This window comes from Octodon degus, unplaced genomic scaffold (genome assembly GCF_000260255.1).
Source record: "Octodon degus isolate 3935 unplaced genomic scaffold, OctDeg1.0 scaffold00014, whole genome shotgun sequence".
Taxonomy (NCBI): Eukaryota; Metazoa; Chordata; class Mammalia; order Rodentia; family Octodontidae; genus Octodon; species Octodon degus.
In genome coordinates, this window is record NW_004524590.1 from 9,134,963 (window position 1) to 9,155,538 (window position 20,576).

Below are 20,576 nucleotides of genomic sequence, written 5' to 3' on the forward strand. Positions count from 1 at the left end.
CTCAGCCCACCAGGGGGCGGGGCTGGCTGGCATGTGGTGCTGGGGGATTGAACCGCGGTCCCTGATGCTTTGCTAAGCTTATTCTAAGTAGGTGCTTTAGACCACTGAGCCATCTCTCCAGCCCAGATTTTTTTTTTTTAAAGCCATTTTGTGAAGCTGTCTCTCTTTTTAAAATCTTTTTTGATGGTGATATCCTGTATGTACAGAAGGGTTTTTTTGTTTTTAGTACTGGGAATCGAACTCAAGACCTTGCACTTGCCAGGCAGGTGCTTATGCTGCTGAGCTATAGTCTCAGCCCCTGTAGCCTATATGTACAGTGAAGATGATAGAGAATGCCCAGTGCCTGAGAGACAGCCTGTGTGACTGCTGCTTAAAAAACAAAAGCTCATTATTACTCTGTAAGCTCTTAGGAAGTCTAAATCTAGGGATGATTTTTGAGACCGAAGCCATTACCATCTCTTCTGCTTTTTCTGTTTTATAAGGAAAGGCCTCAACCCAGTTCTAGGAAGTATCCATCCAAACCAGTAGATATTGGAATCCCTTATTCTTTGCCATATGAATAAAATTGAGCTGCTGGTCTTTTCTAGGGTATTTATTATGTCTCTGTATACGTGGAGGGGCTATGGTATGGTTAGGAGAATTGGTGTTTTTTGCAGGGAGAAAGCTCATATATCTTAACTATCTGTTGCATTGTCTCAAGTAAGTGGTTTGGTGTGAACACCTAATAATTTTTCATTAACTAGTGCCAGGAAGGAACAATTAACATCATTTGGTTGTAACCATCCTAATGGAAGCAACTAACACCCATGGGTGACAGCCCATTTGATGTCTGACTGAGGATCTTTGGAACCAGTATGATCAAGGGACCATTCCAAGATGAAGTGTATCTGAAGATAGGGCCCTTGAGCAGCTTTTGTTTTTCAGCTTTTGAGGTCATATAGACAGATGATAAAAGTTTATGTGTCTCCTTTTGGTACTTTACTGAAGTACCAAAATTAATCTGTTGGCTTAATTTCTTTGTATATGATAGCATGGGCATGTAACACTAGGAAAGCATACTTAGAATTAGCATAAATATTGACTTTTTGTCCTTTAATGAGTTATAAAGACCTGGTCAGAGCTCTGAGTGTTGTTAGCTGGGTACTAGTACCAGCGGCAAGTGTGGGACTTTTAAGTATCTGATGTAGAGTTACTACTTTATTTCCTGCTTTTCTTGTTCCATTTTCCATGAAGGAACTGCCATCCAGAAGAGGATCAAATCAGGGTCAGCAAGGGGTGTGTCTAACAAGTCTTTTCTAACTTCAGATGTGTGGAGAATTACCTGTTCACAGTTGTGTCTTTTAGCTTCATTTTTTTCCTTTTTTGGTAGAAAGATAGACTTAAGAATATGTCATTCGAATGGCTGGTCCTTCTAAAAGCAAAGCCTGGTAATGTAAGAAGTTAATTCTCGGATAGTCACAGGCTTCCTTTGGAGGAAGGAAGTCTGCCATATTGTGAGGTGTATGCACAGTGAGATAGTTGCCCGAAGTCAGCTTGGATACTCTGGTACCAGCCATAGTGTTAAGGCACACAGAGCATTCCTTTGCTGTAGTGCATAATTTATGACTCAGATGCCTAAAAGGTTGCTGAGCAGGTCCTTCATGCAAAAGCACTCTCAAAGCAATGCCTGTCTCTTTCAAGGTAATTTGAAATGGTGTCTTGTTGGTAGGCTTAGTGCTGAGGCATTCAGAAGTGCTTGTTTAAGTTTCTAGAACGTAGGGTGGGAATTAGGTTCCCAGGTTAAAATGTGGGTATTTATCTTTTGGGCTTCTTTTGTTAGCTGACACAGGGGTCATGCAATCTCATCATATTTTGCTATTTGAAGGTGACAAAAGCCTGTAATTCTTAGGAATCCTCCTAACTATCTAAGCTTCTTGGGCTGTGGAAAGGAAAGTATTGATTTGACTCCCCCCTCCTCCAAACTTGGAGTTCCCTTAGATATGATAAGCTTATTCCAAGGCTGCAAAGTCCTGCCTTAGGCCTAGAGATGTTACAGCTTCTGTCTGCTAGAAATTAGCAGAGCATAGGTGCCATCCCTAGGGAGCTCGCTTCAGGGGATACGGAACAGTGTGGCATCTGCATAGTGCAGCACATGACTCGGGAAAATGTAAAACATGCCATGTTGTGGGTTAGCACTTGCCTAAGAACATGAGGACTGTCTCTGAATCCTTGAGGAAGCACAGTCCAAGTCGGTCGAGAGGCCTGCTTGTGAGTTTTAAAGACAACAGGAAACTGGGGATGTGTATATAAAAGAATACAAAAGAAGACGCCTTTTTTTTTTTTTTTTTTTGTATTTTAGGGAAGGGTCTACAGGGTGGTCAGGGTAATCAAACTCGTAGTGATCTGCCTGTTTACATCCTCCTACGAATTGGGATTACAGGCACACATTACCATGCCCAGTCTTGTCTCAGTGCCCCCAGGGGTGGGGCTGGCACGGCAGGCCCAGGGATCAAACCCCCTGTTCCTGTGCCTGCTTGCAGGCTCTTTAATCCGCTGAGCTATTTGGGCAGCCGCTCTAAGAAGGCATCTTTTAAATCTAACTCTGAAAGCCAGAGAACATCTTTTGTGATCTGAGAAAGGAGAATGTATGGGTGAGGTTCCATGGGATGGATTGGCACTGTCCCCTCATTATCAGTCCAAGGTCCTTTATTAACTTCTATTTTCTGTTGGGTTTGTGAACTCTCAAGATGGAGTGTTGTAGAGACTGTTACAAAATTTAAGTAATTCTGGTGCTCTTGTTGATTACAGCCAATAGTTTTCTCTTAACTTTAGGCCTTAGAGAGTTTTATTGCTTATGAAGGTCTTTGAATTGTATTTGTACCAGGGAAGCTCTTACTGTTCTTTATTTTTAGTTGTCCATACTTTAGGACTTTTGTCTCCACAAGGGGGAGGCAGTGTACCTGACTGACCTGTGTGTGCGTATATCACAGTATTCAAGCAAGGTAAGACACTTCTCCCTGGGATGGGAGCTGGACATTCAGGCACAATTCTCTCTGCTTGGGAGCAGAGGAAACCATCCCAGTTAGGCTTAGGGATTGTGAGAAATAGTGAGTTACCTCCTCTTCAGTGACATTTTTTACTGAAGTGGGTTGGCTGGAAGACCAATGTTTAAAAGAAAGAAGGTGTTCCCCCCACCCGCCAGTCATGACCATCCTGGGATTCTCGGTGGCAATGCTAATCTGGCCACAAGGTGAAGGTTTGAGTGCCAAGGGGCCCTTTAGTCTTGCTGGGCCAGCTGGGGCGATGGTCTGACTCCAGCCACCTGTGTTGAGGCGGCAGTCTAACTTCTGGGGCCTGGCTCAGGGGCCTCTGGTTGTGATGGTTTTGATCTCAGTGTCTCTTAAGGTGGCCTGGCTTTCATAGCAGTAGCAGGTGAGTTTAGTCATCGAGTTCTTTTTGGGAAACAGACTTACAGTTACTCCTGTTAAGGCGGCAACTAAGGCAGTCACTTTCTCTTGGTCCCTTTTTTCTCTCTTTGGTTTCCTCCCGGACTCAACTATAAAATACAGAGGAGGCAGTTTTCACTTACATATCAAGTAAGCTATCTGGAACAAAACCTCTCTTTTGTAGCTTTTCCCTAATATCTGAAATTGATTAGGTAATAAAGTTATCTTTAAGAATAAACTGTCCTTTTATTGAATTAGGAGCCAGGGATGTATGTTTCATCAGGGCCTCTTGTAAGTGATCTAAGAAGGCAGAGGGGTTCTGATCTTTCTCTTGATGAATACTCGACGATTTAAAATAATTGAAGGGCTTAATTCTTGTCTTGGCTAAACCTTTAAGAATAAATGTCTGAAAATGATTCTTACTCCAATTTCTTGACTGGTTGGTAGGCCAGTAGGGATCTTGGGTAGGGACTGTTTGGGCTCTAGTAAGAACCAGGTGTTTTCCTCACTGGTTCTCTTTTGACCTTTTAAAATTAATAATATGACATTCATCTGCAAATGTAATAGCTTGTAGTGCTACTTTTTTCTCATTAGAAGTCAGTGTTTGATTTAAGAGTAACAATGTATCTTTTAGACTAGATTGTGGGTCTCTGTAGTTCCCTAAAGACCTCAATGTATTTGTCAGGGTCATCTGAAAACTTTTTTTAAGATCTTGTTTGATCTGTTTGAGGTCACTGAGAGCAAAGGACATGTGGACTTGGGTGTCGTACATACCATTTATCTCCTATAACAGATATTGCCCTTGATGAGCTTGTACAAAATCAGCCAAGGATGAGTGTAGTCCAGTAGAGGCTTCATTCATGGCCGGCTTAGAAGCCTTGCCCTTAGGCTCCAAAGGGCACGTTGGGGGGAACCTCAGGCTCAGTGACAGTGGGTGAGGTTTTGATTACGGTTGCCTTGGAAACCTTCCTCAGGCTCATTAATAGTAGATACATGTCCATGTGCCTTAAGAGCCAGGAGAGTCTTTTTTTTTTTTTTGGTGGCTGGGTTATGTGTTAATATAAAGAAAGCCTGAACATAAGGTAACTGACCATTTCCCTCTCTTACAGTATAATTCTAGTTGTGAAATAGTACCATAATCAGTACTTCTCCTTGCATTCCAATGGGTGTAGAAAACATTAAACAGCTTTTTTAAAATGTTCAATGGTTGAACTCGTGCTCAGGAATATATTCTAAAAGACTCAGAGAATTTTTTTTTTTTTTCAGAACGATATTTATTAATCAGTGTGCTATGGTGATAGTACAGAATTTCATGAATATGAGGTGTGACCAAAATATACAGGAAATATTTAAATTTTAACTTATCACAGTAAAAAACACGTTACCATGAATCCCCCTCATCCCCTTCAAAAATACTGCTCGTTGCTTCAAGTACACTTAGCCCATCATTTTAGCCTTATCTGAACTAGTTCTCAAAGTCCTTCATGTCTTTACCAGGTGTGTTTAAAAAAAAAAAAAAAAAAAAGGGTAAATGCTGCAGCTAGATGCCATCCAACAGAAAACCAACCTCATAAAAATATTGGCTATGTCCTTATCCACTTCAGTAACTGGATAGAGTACTATGTACTCTTTATTGACGTCAAAACCACCATGAAAGGTAAATGTCTTGAATGGGTGGAGAACACTGATAGAGGCACAGCAGATTGACAACTGAAAATACTGATGAAAGAAAACTGAGATCTGTTACAAAAAGTAATAGAAAAGATGGGTTAAGAGTACTTAAAGTGCGTGTGGCCGGAGAGATGGCTCAGTGGAATAAGCGCTTCACTGGCAAGCGCAAGGGTCTGAGTTCAATCCCCGGTTCCGCCAAAAAAAAAAAAAAAAAAAGAGTACTTAAAGTGCGGAGGCAAATATTAAGGGGGACTTGTGACAACATGTCTTTTACTATAATACATTTTAAATTAAGCATTCAGTTATGTTTTGATCATGGATGAGAATAATGTCTGCTTTGTCAAGGACTCAAAAAATATCAGTTGTTGCCTCTCCCATCCTTAATATATGGACAAAACTCTGCCTCTTCATAACCTATCCTCATTTACATTGTCAACTAGTAATCAGATTCAATCTACTTTTTTCAAATTTAAAAGCAATTTTTAAAAAGCATGTTTTGTTTCAACTTTCACTAACATATAATTTGCTTATACTAAAGTTAAACCATTTTAGAAGTTCACAGTGAGATTTAAAAGCACACACCCTTATAACCATCACTGTAATATTCACATAGAAATTTGTCTTATCACTACCAAAATGTCCCTTTGAATTTGTGAAGTCAACCTTTCCTCCACTATTAGGCTCCACTGATTTTTTGTGTGTTGTAGCAATAATACTCACAATGTTTACTATTTAAATCATTTAAGTCTTTACGGTTTAGTAGTAAAGTAACAATTCAATTGACCCTGCTATTCCACTCCTAAACATTTTCCCCAAAAGAAGTAAAGTCAACTTATTGCAATGAATAGCTAAATCAAACTGAATTTCTATTTTTAGTTTTTGAGGAAACTGCATAATAACCTCAATAGTGGTTGTACTAGTTTACATTCATGTCAACAATATGTGAAGAAACAAAGGGTTTCTTTATACCTCCTTCCCCAGAGTTTTGTGAGCTTGAGAGTTTGTTTTAAAAGTAATTTTATTAAGAAATAGTAATGAGACAGTTTCAAAACAGGTTAGTAGGACAGTTACAATAATTAATACATTGCATGTTGTCTTCGTAGTGGTTATTCATAGTACAAGATGCAGACATGATATTTTGTCTACACACTATTAGTACAAATCTTTCTTCTCATTGAACTAAGAGAAAGTAGCTATATGTCTATCCTAACTATTTTGTGTGTGTATATATATATATATTTTTGTTTCACTACAAAATGGTCCTTCATTTATATCACCCTTTTTTGTTTAGTTTTGTCAGAGATGGGTATTCCATTGCAACTCAGAGAATTAGACGTTGAGTTCCCTGTCTATAGCACAAGAGAAGAAATGGTTGTCCCTTTTAATCTTTACTTGGTTTTTATGTCCTTTTAAGGTGTGCCCCAGGGTGATGTGCTCTAGAGCAGGTGGCTGCTACCTGGAGAGTGACTAGAATGTAGTTGAGCTGGACTAGCCACCATTTAGGTATGCATCTCTGCCTTTTCTGAGAAATCACATCTCGAACTCCAGTGCATGTTTTCAAAAGCACAAGCTACAGTTGGTTCTGGCTATAACGGTCATGTTTAAAGAAGGAAGCATTGGTAGCAGAATTAAACCAATAATCAAGAGATCTCAACAACTGCTTTTTAATTCTTTGAAAGTGAGTGAAGGAAAAAAATCAAGGGCAGATTGGAAGTGGTTGGGTCACTTCTCAGCTTTTCAAAGAGATCACCTGTAGAGATAGAGGCAGGTGACAGCCACCCCACCCTGGACCCGAGGGAGAAGTTCCTTGGACATTGGTGCTGTCTACCCAATCACGTAGGCAGTCTTCCTTAATCACACACATAAGGAGCTCACAGGTTAAAACCTGTACCCATCATCCAGCAACCGCAAAGTGTTTTCCTGTCTTTGGCGTTAGCAAGTGTTCATTTTCTGTGGGCTCAACTGAAATGTTCTAATTTGTTGGATGGAGGGGGAACATTATGACAGTTTAGGATTTCTTTCTGTCTAATCTTTAGCAGAAACATGTCCTCAGAAAAAGAAAGTACGAAGTGACAGGAAAAGATGAGAAATGAGATAAAAGAAGTCGTTTTTCTCATGTTCATGGTGAGTTATTGAGAAAAATCTGTCCAGTTTGTTCCACTCTCAGCCTGGAACGGTGAGAATAAGGAATCTCAAGAGTTAAAAAATGTCTCCTCACCAGTGAAAGATCAGCCCAGAAAGGACTCTGAGGCCAGATAGGCTAGACACTCCCTCTAAAGTGTAGAGGAGAATCAGGCCAGACTGTCCCAGTGAAACCTCCCCTCTGAAACAGCGGCCAGCCCATTTACTGGCAGATGGGATCCTATGGTTTATTAATAGGCACCTATATTTCCTAAATGTAAGCTAGATTTTCTAAAGACTCATTTATGACATTTTATAAATTCACTTTTTAGTATCAAAGTCTACTAAGGGACACTGTAATACTACCTTTCCTAGCGCTGATGTCTAACAAATTAAACAGGTCAAGGAAGGAGCACTAATAAATTTAGCAACTAGTGAGTCCTTACGCAGCATATACAAAACAGGAAAGTAAAATGCCCCATCAAAGAAACAACATAATCTTTCCATGTTTTCAACTTAAGTTAATCATCATTTTAACAAAAACATTGTATAAAAGATGTAAAAATTTGAAGCATAAACAGTTGATAAACAACAGCTTTTGATTACTTAAATGAGTCACAATGCAGAATCTGTGAAACAAAAGCAAACTGTTACCTCTTTCCAGTTATCTTCATTGAACCTCTAAATGACTTAGGGGAAATAAGTGTAACTCCCAACCTGATAGATACACTGAGTTTGTGTGCCCCAAAATTGAAGAATGAATTTTAAGAAACAACAGACGTTAAGAATAGGAAAATTTTACTGAGACAGACCCTGAGAGAAAAAGTCCCTGAGAGAGACAGACCCTGAGGGAGACAAACCCTGAGAGAGACAGACCCTGAGAGAGACAGGAGGGGACCCAGAAAAATGACTTGCTGTGGAGCCCACTTTATGAAGGAAGTTTTCTAGAGCAAAATCACAAGGTGGGTGTAAAGTCACGAGGTGGGTACAATACAAGACAGAACTCTGACCAACCAATGAGATTATGAGTTTAGCTGTTTAGGTAATAGTGGTCTGGTGGGGAAGCAGATAATGTAGCAAGTATATCTGGAAAGAACCAGGGCTTTTTAGGACGAGATGAGTCAGGGAGTTTTGGCCACCTGCTGTGGTAATATGTTATTATCCCTTGGGGAGGCATGTGGGTTTGGTCATTTGACTTTATCTTGAGGCCTGGTCTCTAACAGGTGCACCTCTGGCTATAGTTGCAGTGTGTTTTGTTTTTTTTGCGGAACCAGGTACTACACTTGATCTTAGCCAAAAGGCCCAGAAGCGATTTTGCAGAACCAGGGATTGAACTCAGGCCCTTGTCTTGCCAGGGAAGCACTTATTTCACTGAGCCATCTCCCCGGCCCCGTTGTAATGTGTTTTTATGCTGTATATTGACTCCCTTAAGGGCCCAGCCTTGTCTGACTGCTTATAATGTTTCTACCTAGTTTAGCTCTATAATACTTTAGCCTATGTGAATTTTTAAAGATAGTGAGATTTTGACAATCAAATGATTAAATATAATTACCTAGGAAATGCCTGTAAACAAAAGAGAACTCAGTCCTGATATGACAGTCATGGTTGTTAATCTTAGATGCTATATAAAATTTAAAAAACTAATTATTTCTTGTCAATTACTAAACTTATCAGAAGTCAAGTCATGACTATTTTAAATCTTTTATTAGCTACAGCTCTGAATCTTGTCTAAAGCCTTTGCAATCAGATTTATGGAAAAATTCAATATGGTATGCATGCTAAATTGTTTTGCTCTGGTTAGTTTTATGTTTTTCTCTTAAAACTTCGTAACTTGTTTATTGAAATTCTACAAAAGTATGACTCTTAACACAGAGAAATGAAAAATAAAAGTTGTTTTGAGATGTTGACTATCACAAAACATAAAATTCAAACAGCAATGGACCCTAGGTGAGCTTGGCTTAGAAAATACTTTAAAAAATCCTATTTGTTGCTCAAAAGTGCCTAAAAAGGGGCTATAACACTGACTCTACATTGCTGTACTGACTGGCCCCCCCACCCCAGTGTAGAACCAAGTAAGACTGACGGCCAGACCAGCATTTTGGCCAGCAGGGAATTGGAAATAATGATTGATCTGTGATACCTTCAGAGAAACTCTCACAGAGACAAGGAGAGATAAAAGGAAAACGTGAGAGCTATCAGAAATCATGATGCAGTCACTTGTGTCAGCCCTGCCAAAAGAAAAATCTATCCAAGAGATTGTAAAACAGGATTCTCGCTTGTAAGTGCCTATTGATAACTATCACAGAAGACTGCCCCAAATCATGTTTATCCTGAATGAATTTAAGCATAATTTAACAGGCCTGTCTGAAAGCAGTCAACTTTTCATTGTGCTTGTGTGTTTTCTCTTCACCCCAGGGTACAGTCCATCAAAGTCTATTTATTTCTCTGATAGTTCAAATAATGTTTTCTGGGGGCCGGGGAGATGGCTCAGTGGAATAAGCGTTTCCCCGGCAAGCGTGTTTCCCGGGCAAGCGCAAGGGCCTGAGTTCAATCCCCAGTTCTGCAAACAAAACAAAACAAAATAAAAACCAATAATGTTTTCTGCTATTAAAGATCCCCATCAACAAGTTGTCTGATGTTACTATTTAAACATTAAACATGGAATTGGTTTTCAGGCTTCACATAGTGGAAATAACTTTACGATAGAGATCGTTGTTATACTGATGTTGGTATTTCATTGCTTATCTTAGTTGGTATTTTCTAGGTTTCCTTGTGCTGCATGCCAACTGAGAACCATAATTCATGGTCTTACTTAACAATGATAACTGCCCACTTAGCAAACAGCCTAAATCTAGGCCCCATTCTCTCCCAACTAGCAGTTCAACATAACAGATATTGGGCCTCCACTTTCTCCCTTCTAAGCAGGAAGTAGGTAAAGATTGAGGACAAATTCCCATTGGACTTTACTGAATTGTCAGGAGAGTAAATATGTGCAGTATCATGGTTATTTTATCATTGTTTTTTTTTAAAGGCCCCATTGCCACTGAGTTTGCACAGCATGAACCTTCTACTTCATAAGACATGCGTATGGTCTACACACACACACACACACACAAAAAAAAAAAAAAAAAAAAAAATGCATATGTTATCACTGGATGTTCTAGCTGCTTGTCATGTCTTCAAGAATACCATTTCTTGTCCTATCCCCATAGGTTAAAAGTCTCTTTCAAATACAAACATAAGTATTTCATTTTGATCCTCTTGACCACTAACATAAGTCAGTCTTTTTTTTTTGGCGGAACCGGGGATTGAATTCAGGCCCTTACGCTTGCCAGAGAAGCGCTTATTCCACTGAGCCATCTCCCTGGCCCCCACATAAGTCAGTCTTTATACATTTGTTGATTAATTATACCTAGAAGGGCATTTGTCAATTAATCATACCCTAAGGGCAGTGGGTCCTGTTGAATAGAAAACATTACGTAATCTTCAAACAATCCCTGCTGGCCTTAGAACTGAGATGAATGGACAATAGACCCCCCCGGAACCTGATGAAAGCATTGGTGGATGACATTTCCAGATCTCCTTATGTTAAAATCAAATAGAAGAATCTCAGCCTTTCACCTTGATGGTGAGGTCTTCTCTTGGACTGACTCACTGCTCTTTTGCGCTGTATTAATAAACACTTAAATTTTTCTGTATTCTTTCACTGTTGGTAAATTCCTCTTATCACCCATGGCAGTATTTTTTCACTGTCATGGCATAAGGGACGTCCAAATCTCATAGGTGACTTTTATTTCTTTTGAGGATAAAGTGGAGAGAGGAAAGAGAGGGAGGCAGACACCTGAGAATCAAACAAGAATATTTCTTGTTTCCGTCCTATCCAGTAAATGTGCAAAGTGAGTATTAGTTGGATGAATGTTTTGGCATCCATCCTAATCTTAGTTAACAATTCAAGGTCTTGAATTGTGATTTGTTCCCAGAATATCCCAAATAGAGAAGCCATGAGATTACATCATCTAAGATCCCAGTAAAGGAGGAAATCTAGCGACACAAAGTGTAATCTTGACATTGTAGAAGAAATACAGATGCAGCTACATCTGTAGCTCCTTCTGAAGGGGATGCTAGGCTTCCTGACTGTACCGCAGTCTGTGAGCTCTTTGTAGTAGGGCATGCATGGCAGCCTGAAAGCCCCGTGGATCATTAAGAGTTCATTAGATTCTGTCTGCAGCTGTTAGCAAATGAATAATCAGGCATGTGGGACTCAAGCACATTGCTCAGATGTTCAGCATGAGTAACTTTAGCCACAGAGCTATTTCTCACTTTAAGCAGGAAAGCTTTTCCAAGCCAACTGAAGATCATCTTTATCTTTAAGAAACAATATCCCATTGGGTGGAGCAAAAAGTGCTACTTCACATTTTGAGTATATGTCTCCATTTCACCAGAGTGGTAGCCTCCAGTAATGAAAAAGAAGGAAATGTTTTACTTTATTAACAAGATCTTACAAATTGTCCATTTCCTTTCAAGGGGGAAGGGTGGAAAGGAAGGGGGGAAAGAAGAGACTAATATGGAGGATTCTGGGAAGGAAGTATGTGAGTTTTTAATAACATTTAGGCACTTGATTACCTTTTCCTTCCCTCCCTTCCTCTCTCCCTCACCTTTCTCTTTTTCATACTTGCCTTTAGACTAAAATGGCAACTAATAGATATTTGTGTTTGTCTCCATTTTACAAATGAGGAAACTGAGTCATAAAAGGAAATAATTTTGTTGAAGTTACAGAGCTGCTCAGCTATGGAGTGTAGGTTCAGACTGTACTCTTAATCATAATGAGGGACTGTCATGTCAATGTGCTGTAAAAAGGTCTACCGTGGTGAGCTTCTAGTGCATGGAACATTCAGAATCATGTTTTAAAAATCATAAATCAGATTTCATCTCCTGTCAGCCTAACCCTTTCTAGTGACCTCCTGGTATACTGAGAACTAAAGCTGTACCTTATAGCCGATGGTCTGGCCCTGTCTATCTCTTGGCCTTGTTTCTAATGCTTGCTGTTATACATGCTCAGCTACCCTGGCCTTTCAAGCTTTAGGACATGATTTTGAGGCCTTTTTTATGGTTAGGAAAGCCATATTCTAGAATGTCTTCTTCAGTGGCTATATTTAGTACATTTTAGGAGATTTCTATTAGTCGAATGGAAATTTCAGAGATTTGGAATCAGTTCTCAGTTATCTGGAAGGACCTATATTCAGGTGGGCACATCCTCTCATTCAGTTGTAAGCCTGTTACTTGTTTATTGCTGGGAAGTGGGTTCTTTAGCCCGAGTAGAATACAGCATATTCCTTATCTGAAATCAGAGGCATTTTGCTTTCTGTAAGGATTACTTGTCATGGTGATTGGACTGTCCCTGTGAGGGTGGGAAGCTCAGAAGGCCGCGTATTGCCCTGCTCTGCTGTGCTGGTCCTGACTGCACTCTGGGTCTCAGGAGGACGTAGCTTGGCCTTGCTGACCCAGCTTGGCAGAGGACTGATTGCAAGTTCCTGAGTCGCGTGGAGCCATTACTGGGCTTTGCGAGCTGTTACTGACTTGGCCCAGAGCCCGAGATCATGGCGCACACCAGTCCAAGGTCCTGGACAAGTGGCTACATCGCTTCATTCTGTTTTGGGATTTTTATCCTCCTGACTTGCATCAGCAATTTTAATTCCAATAAAAGATTTCTGATACACATTAAATTTAATATGTATTAGAAATTGGGTAACTCTGATGACACCCTGAAAGTCTGGAAGGCCTTAATCTTTCTGTTTTTGCTTTATGGGTGTAAAACCATGAGAGTCTTACAAGTTCACCAGTCAGTCAAAATTCTGCCAGCTTACCAACCCCACTGAGGAAGACAAAAAATAGTAACAAGATGTCTCTGGGTAGTTTAGATGAGGTGTGTCCCCCCCCACCCCCCCACTGGAACGGGGTATTGAACTCAGGCCCTTGTGCTTGCCAGGGAACCACTTATTCTACTGAGCCATCTCCCCAGCGTTCCTGGGTACTTTAGGAGAGAAGGATATTCCCGGCCTTCAAACCAAGGATTACAGCAGAGTAGATGTGGTTTACCTGAAAGGGCTTGTTTTGAGGTTACAGATAACTAACCTGAGAAATGGGGACAGGGTGCTGGAATCCATATTTCCATTCTCTCAAAAGCTTCTAGAAATGGTGACCCTGGAGCTGATTTTTTTTTTTTTTTTTTTTTTTTTAAAGGCAGGGTTTGGTAGATAGAGGGACATTCCAGGTGGATGTAGTGAGAGAGCAAAGCTGCAGTGTCTGGAATGGGCTGGGTCTTGGTCACCAGTGGTGAATCCCTGGGATAGATACTGCCTTTCCCCAATTATAGAGGGCCCTTTCCAGACCTCATTGTGGTCTAGGAAGTTTATATTTGTAATCCCATGAAAAGTTATTGGAATTCTAGTGAGTTGATTCCAGTCTACAATTTCTAGTGGAACCCATGGCGAGAAAAAAGACACTAAGGCATAGGGGAGCCAAAGGGTTCCTGAGTGCGGCTAACATGATGGTTAGATGAAACAAAGGTCTTGATCCAGGGCAGCCCAGGTTTTATTAATTTGTGAAGGGCGTGGCTTGAGGATGAATGACTATGAGAATGACGGGAAGTGCATGGGTGCTGTGAGCTGGGCACCCATGATTTCAGGTCGGAGCCTGAAATCACCTCTGCAATATACAGAGAGAAGGATATGCAGAAAGAGTGACGTGCATGACATAATTGAGGTGGTACTTACTGACTCAGAGAGTCATTGCTTCAGCTCTGATGTGTGGTCTTTTATGCCCTGCGAAATTTCAGTCTTATTTGGTGGCTGATCCCAGCTGACAGACAGACAAACAGCAGGACCTTCATCCTGCCGGCTCACACTTTATTTTGGGAGCTACGAGGGTGGCATAACACTGCCCTGTCACCTTGCTTCAAAGAATACCAGCTGGACCTATTTGCATTGCTTAAAGCTAATTGAAGGGATAGGGCAAAGTCCTATCAGCTCTGTTTATCCATACATGGAAATAGGGCCAGGGTTAGCCAAAATAGAGATAATTGCTCTTCTTCCAAGGAGAGTCATCCGGGTGGTCCTTCATATCCATTCACAAAGAGGACAGGATAGGGTTTTATGTTGTTCATTCTGTAAGCTGAGCATTTAGGACTGTGCTGGCCCATGGCATAGCTTAAATATTTGTTCAGTGAATGGATGGAGTAGGGTAGAACAAAAATAGCTAACATTCATCATAGAATTCTGTGTACCAGGCCTGTGCTGAGCTTTTAGGTAGATGTTTTCACTTCATTCTCACAATTATCTTGTTAATTGCTACTGTAGTTCTCTTTTAATAAGGAAGAGAAGCAGTAGATCTGTTACCTGAAGTTGGGCTGTATTGAGAACTCAAAATCTTTTTTTTTTTTTTTCAAAGTTTTATTGATAAACAGATAGCAATGAGACAGTTTCAAATCAAATTGGAAGTACAGTTTCAACAAATAATACACTGCATATATTCTTCTTGAGAACTCAAATTCTTCTGAACTGCGCTTCCTAGAAGGATCCACTGGTGTTGGACCTTGAAGTGCACGGATATTGTGCCAAGGCAGTCAAGCTGGTTTTAAGCAGGCTGAGAGGTTCACTGAAGGTTTTTTAGTAGGTTCCCAGGGTGTTCTGCTTTGAAAGTTAAAAATGATGGTGTCTGAGCTAACTTGGGCATACATAAAAGGTGGCTAGGAAGTAGTTCACTGAGATGAGATGTTGCAAGGTTAGCAGTGAATTGTGGAGATGCTGAGGGAAGGTTGGGTAATAGTGTGAGCATGTGGCCTTGGAATGCACTTATCACTACCAAAGTTACTAATGGTGCTAGAAGGCAATTTAGGACTTGAGTTACGCTTTGCATACAATAAATCCCCACTAAAATGAATTGATTTTTTTCTCTGAAATGCCTTTAGTTTTGGAACTTTGAATCCCCTTGGTCTAATAAGCCCTGTCAGTGGACATCTGAAGCATTGTATTTATAAATGATACCTCTTAGTTCTGTCATAGTTCCACTTGAGAAACCTAAGTTATTTGCACCAAATGCTTACATTTTACAAATGAGTACAACTCGGAGTATTGTCAGCCTTCTGTATCTGCAGGTTCTACAATTACAGATACAGCCAGCTTCTTTTTTTAAAAAAAATTATTTATTTATTTGTGTGTGTGTGTGTGTGTGTGTGTGTGTGTGTGTGGCCAGCTCAGCCCACCAGGGGGTGGGGCTGGCTGGCATGTGGTGCTGGGGGTTTGAACCGCGGTCCCTGTGCTTTGCTAAGCTTGTTCTAAGTAGGTGCTTTAGACCACTGAGCCATCTCACCAGCCCCACAGCCACCTTCTAATCAAAAGTTTGGAAAACAGCATCTGTCCAAACATGTACAGACTTGTCAATATTCCCTAAACTGCATAGTGTAGCAGTTTATGTACATACCATTTATACTGTATTTTGAATTATAAGTAATCTAGAGAGAATTTGGAGAATATAGGATGTTCATAGGTTATATGCAAATGTGTGTGCCATTTTATGTAAGGGATTTGAGCATCTGCAAATTCTGGTACTCACTAGGGTGCTAGAACCTGGGGGATGGTGGTATAGTACAAAAAATATGAATTGTACAGCATTCCACGGTATATAAAAGTATTCATATTAGACATCTGGAATGTGATTTGGTATTGGGACGCAAGAAATACAAAATGCTTTGAGGTCCAGCCTGTGGTCCCACAGGTGTCCTCCCTGTTTCTCTTTTTGTACCCCAATACCCATCCCCCATTGAAGGAGGACTGTGGGTGGATTGTTCAGAACCACCTACACTGTTTATGGGCTAGTCTTTGTAGAATTTTTTTTGTAAGCTTAGATTAAACCACTGAAACATAAGAAGGGTGCTAGAGATCCATTAATAGGACCCACAGCTGTTAATCTCAGAGGCGAGCGTGGGTTTGAGCCCAGTGCCAGCTCTCGCTGCATGCTCCTTTCTGGCCTTCCTGAAGCATGCTGCAGGAAATTGCACTGTGCTTTTGGGACATTTCCTCCTGAGAGAGAAGATGGAGCCCAGGGATTTAAAAAAGTACTTTCCCTAAGGATGACTTAGTATAGTCAGACTGACCCAAACAGAGAGGACTCTGCACACGTGCTGGGGCCTTCCTCCTGCACGGTGCATGCTGCCTGCCTGCAGTGCTGTCAGCACCTAAACTGGGCATGCAGACGTGCAGGGCCTGCCTGATGATCTTTGTTTTGAGTTACTTTGCCAGGTAGTCACCAGAGTTGGAGCAGCCTTGTGAAGAAAGCTCTCAGCACCCAGCGTGGGCATCAGCTGTTGCCACAGCTCTCAGGGTTCTGACAGCCTTCCTGCGGAGGGGAGGGAGGGCTCAACCTGAAGGTCACAGTGAGGTTAGCGGGAAAGTGGCTTCAGGGCAGAGCCTCCCCTGACTGGGTCTGGAGGAAGTTCATTTCAGAAAGAGCAGGGTTTGTTTTGTTTTTGTTTTAAATTAAGCAAAGTACCTCTCCTTTTATGGGGATGCAGCTACTTGTAAGGCTGTGGCAGTGCCTGTGGAGTTGTGTAGCCAGGGCCTCTTGTAGGAATAAAGCACACATTACTGTGGCAGGCTGAAAACATTGAAGAAGGTAATCATATCCATTGTTCAGCCTGCCTGTACTGAGAGTCTGCTTTGTTTTGGGAATGAAGAGCGGAGGACGTAAGGGTGCAGTGCCTAAGGGGTGCATGTGCACTTTGCTCAGGACAGTCCCTGATTATGCCATTTGTCCTGGTATAATAACCCTTGGAACCTCAGTGTCTCCCAGCGTGGATGACAGGATTCAGTTTCCTTACCCACAGTCTGGTGGTGGGAAGCAGATAACAGAGCGCTCGCTGGAATTGAGCTTGATGTGCAGTGGTGCCCTTCCTGGCCTGTTCGTAGAGTGTCCTCTTCAGCCTTCCCCCTGCTTACCCAGCCTCTGTGCTCTTGCCTGGCAGCCCCTCATCTACCTTCATTTTTCTGCTTATCCCAGCGTGCCAACGCCGGCTTGCTCTACAGTGGCTCACAGAAGCCCAGCGCTTACTGGGGCCAGGTGGGTGAGCCTTCAAGCCCACTGCAGCCCCCATAGAGTGTATTCTGAGCTGTGACTTTCCTTCTCTTCTCACACCTCGTTGGGAGAAAACTTCCATCTGCTGGTGGCTCCTTGGTTCTTCCTCATCTGCCAGTCCTCTGGGTTGGTTTGGAGGGCAATCTTCTGTGCTGTCATTCAAATGGACTATATGGAGCAGAAATTCATAAGTGTGTCCTTGCTTTCCTGTCGTCAGCTGATTCGGTTTTGACTTGTGATTCCTAACTCTCTACACCTGACTAGACTAGGACCTGCTTTAGGAGGAGCTGGCTTTGGAGTCCTCAGCCTTGGGGATGAGTAGGTAGGTAGTAGGTCTATGGCTGAAACAGGGTAAACTGAACAGAGTGATGGCCGACATCGTTTCTACCTAAAAACTTTAATAATTCCTCAGCTGTTCTAAGTTACGGGAAAGCTCTTAATTATGGATATCAAACATACACACATCTGTTTACTTATCTCTCTAGCTATCCATCTAGGGTCTTGGTATGTATTCCAGGATAGCCTTGAATTTGTGATCCTCTTGTGTCAGTATTGTAAGCATGTGCCGTGGTGCTTGGCTTGAAATGAGACCATTTTAGAATCATGATACGAAACTGTCCAGGGCTTGGCCAGAGGGAATGACACAGTGTCTTGCAGTTTCCAAAATGGAACATTGATGGAGGAGTGGGCAGTGTTAGATTTCCTCTTTGGTTTTACTCATTGCCTTTGACTGGGCAGTTAATTTTTCATATGAAATAATTTTGTCATGAGCTTTACTCTTTATCCCTTGATCATTTTTCCAATGGGGTTCTGCTTGCTTTTAAAATTTGAAATCATCATTAGAGAGCAGTAGAAGGTATTACAAAAGAAGCTGGCTCAAGCTGAGAGTTTAATTCTAGTTCTCAGGGCCTTTTTGTTTTCTAAGAAGTTGTAAGTTAGAAGCAAGTAGAGTAGCTAATTCATTTCAATTTCTGTGTCCTACCTTTAAGTTTTTGGCAGAACAAATCAGCTTATTTTTATAAGAGAATTTGATAAAGCATTTAGGTGTGCATCTTTTTTATTTCTTTTTTTTTTTGCAAGACTATTTCATTTTGTTTGAAAGCATGAATGAATTTTTGGAAAGGAAATGGAGAGGTACAGCGCTGAAGTGAGGATATTCGGTTAGTTTCCCTTCCTCTTTTGAACTGTCCCTGGTTGTCTTTGACAAGCTCTCTTTGCTTTACTTGCCTCTTTCCTTCCCTTCAACCCCTTCCCCTTTCTCTCCTCTCCCTCTTCTCTTCCTTCCCTTAAAGTGAAGCTTCTTTATTAGGGAGGCTCAAATAATAGTATGCTACCTTGAACAGCTAGACTGTACAAGAATGGATTTGCCTCTTCCTTTCTGATGTCGTCAGTGTTTGATTCCATATATGTGCATGTTCTCTCCCAAGACTTCTAACTTCAGCCTGGAGTAGGGCAGAAACATGGATTATAGTTTTTCTCAAATCTTGCCTGGGGGCCAGAAAAGGTGTTGGACCTTTGAACCAGTAAGTGAGTTGTTGGTGATAGTTCCTGGGGTAGGACGAAGCTATGTGTGCATGATCCACACTCTGTCTTCTCTAAGGAGACAGTGTTCTCTGGCTTCCTACTTAGCACTGGACAGCTTGCTTTGTGAACACTGTGGGAAAGAGTCACGGCATTGAAAGAAAGAAACTTAGAAATAAATGCCTGAACTGTAACAAAGCCCTAGAAGACAAAAGATTAGCTTAAGTGCAATTTACCTGTTGTGTTTCTGTGCTTGCGTTGATCCCCTTGTAAATAATTGAAGAGTTTGGTAGCTGCAGAATGGAAAAGTTTTCAAATTATATTTATCTTCAGCTATTCAAAAGAGCAATTTAGTACTCCACTCATTCATTCATTCATTCATTCATATGGAAGGAGTAAAACAGCTGTTTTACTCGTTGATGCAGCTGTTTATATCCTAGCCCAGGGATGGCCGACCTGTGGGATGCATTCTGCAGTGGGCTGTTTGTGTCAATTGAAAGCTCTAGAAGCTCCGCCATCACTGTACATCTAGCCCAGTGTAGCATGGAAGTTACTTGTGCTTTACTGAATAACTAGATAAACCAATGAGAGGTAAAATTCAGGAAAAGATGTGAAAGATGTTAAGGCTTTAATGCTGTGTATTTTGAGTTCTCTCCCTAAATCCTTGGAGGACTCATACTCTGTATTAAGTGTTTATTCACCACAGGAGAGCTGGTGGTCACATCAGGCCCTGAATCCCTGGCTCCAGTGCTGTGTCTAGCTAAGTTCTTACTCTAAGGAGACAAAGGGAAGTCAGCGGGTGGCCTCCCTGGGAGGGCTTACTGTCCGTCAAGGAGGCCATCAGTTTTTTCTTTGAGGTCTGTAGTGAGAAATTCATTTTATGTTGTAACCCATGGAAACACATTACCACCCCAGGCAGAGGTAAAAGTTTCATCCTGAGGTAAACCGTAGGAGACAAGGATATTTGTGTGACTTTAAACCCTCTCATGTAGTGAAACCTTGAGTCCCTTCCTTGTAAGTTGTTGATTTTCTAAATAAAAGAGTGTAGCCTCTGATTTTAGTAGTCTGAAATCTGTAGGTGTGACAGGTGTGCCTGTAATTCTGGCTATTTAGTAGCTGAAGCAGGAGGATCATTTAAACCCCTGGAATTGAGGCCAGTCTGGCAACACAGAAAGGTCTATCTCAAAAACAAAACAAAACAAAGCAAAATAAAACAAACAAAAACAAAGCAAGCAAAACCCAGCCCACTCCCCCCAAATATCCTGTATTTAGGGATTTAGGAAGCCCAGTATTTCAGAAGGCCAGATTCACCTTCCTGTATTTCAGCCCAAGTACTGTTTTGTTTTGTCTCTGAGTTTTTCTTTTGTCAGTGGTCACATGAGGTCAGTACACTATACTGTAATAGCCTTTCCTGGGTAAGGAGGAAAGAATCTTAGGATAGGTTTTACAGCAAGTGATTGTTTTCTGAGGATTGTCATGAATGAGACTTTATCCTGATTACTAGGTTATGAAGGAGAAATAGATCCTGGAAATAAAAAATAGAAGGCATCTTTATTATTTTTCTTCACATTTGTATTGTGAAAATTTTGATATATGCACAAAAATAGAATGTTGCAGTGAGTCTCCATCCAACATCTGTATGTGACTGTCAGTGACGTGGTGTGTGCGGAATGGCTGGAATTGAAGTGATGCAGCTAGGGGTGCAAGTAA

The 20,576-nt window shown here is 41.2% G+C and overlaps 1 protein-coding gene and 1 pseudogene across 19 annotated transcripts in view; one reads left to right on the forward strand and one right to left on the reverse strand.

The window, feature by feature from the left end:
* Positions 1-20,576, forward strand: part of Clasp1 (cytoplasmic linker associated protein 1) — a 264,734-nt gene that overhangs the window by 68,260 nt on the left and 175,898 nt on the right. The window lies entirely within an intron of this gene.
* On the reverse strand, positions 8,454-8,530 carry LOC111815316 (annotated as a pseudogene).